This window comes from Galeopterus variegatus, unplaced genomic scaffold, assembly GCF_000696425.1.
Source record: "Galeopterus variegatus unplaced genomic scaffold, G_variegatus-3.0.2 Scaffold99652, whole genome shotgun sequence".
NCBI classification, from domain to species: domain Eukaryota; kingdom Metazoa; phylum Chordata; class Mammalia; order Dermoptera; family Cynocephalidae; genus Galeopterus; species Galeopterus variegatus.
In genome coordinates this window covers 1-812 of record NW_007825763.1, presented here as the reverse complement: position 1 = coordinate 812, position 812 = coordinate 1, and the positions used below count along the sequence as shown (strand labels likewise).

The following is an 812-nucleotide window of genomic DNA, read 5'->3' as shown; positions in this document are numbered from 1 at the left end:
GTGGAGAATCTGATGCTTACCAAAGTTCAGCACTACTGCCTTAGTGTTAAGCTCAGGCTTGTTCCTGGGTCGAGGGCTTTTCTTTGTTCTGTCAGAGGAGTCTTGGTATCTGCCTGCCTTAGTGTGCTCCACACATAGAAAGGAGTCAAACATTGTAGTTGGATAAAAAAAAAAATGAATAAATAGGCACTGGGAAGCTGGAATCTAAAGTAAAAAAAAAAAATTTTTTTTTCATAATTACACATGGATCTTAGGCTCCCTGATTTCACAGACCAGCCTCCTGCCTATAATACAGAAAAACAGATTCAGTTCTATACTTACAGTGGTGCACTTTTAGTCTTTGCACTTGTAGCTACGGAGGATAAAGAGCAATTTGGGTCAACCAAAACTTCTTTATCCAAGAATTCAATTCTATTTGCCAGTTGGTTCAGTCTTAAGCAAAATGGACTTTTGTCAGGAGTGGGATTCGAACCCACGTCTCCAGGGGAGACTGCGACCTGAACGCAGCGCCTTAGACCGCTCGGCCATCCTGACACAGGAGCCCGCCTCCTCATATTTTCCCTTAAGTTTATCATGCACTGATGCTTTATGTTCTCGTGCTACATTAACGTTGTGTTTATTTATTGTTTCAGATAAAACTCAAACTCTCTCTTTGCAAAGCAGGAAAACTAACGCCTCCGACAGCGCTTTCCTATTCCCTACTTCCTCCCACCCTAAACCTTAAAGCTCCATTTTACCTGGCGCCCCTTCCAGCGCTCCTCTCCTTCTCTGGAGGGGCCCAGCCACGCCAGGGTGGCCCCCGGGCCGGTCGG

The 812-nt window shown here is 45.3% G+C and overlaps 1 non-coding gene across 1 annotated transcript; it reads right to left on the bottom strand.

Moving 5' to 3' along the window:
* Positions 1-451: 451 nt before the first annotated feature.
* On the bottom strand, positions 452-534 carry TRNAL-CAG. The gene has a single exon. It is a non-coding gene; the product is annotated as a tRNA-Leu (tRNA).
* Positions 535-812: the final 278 nt, after the last annotated feature.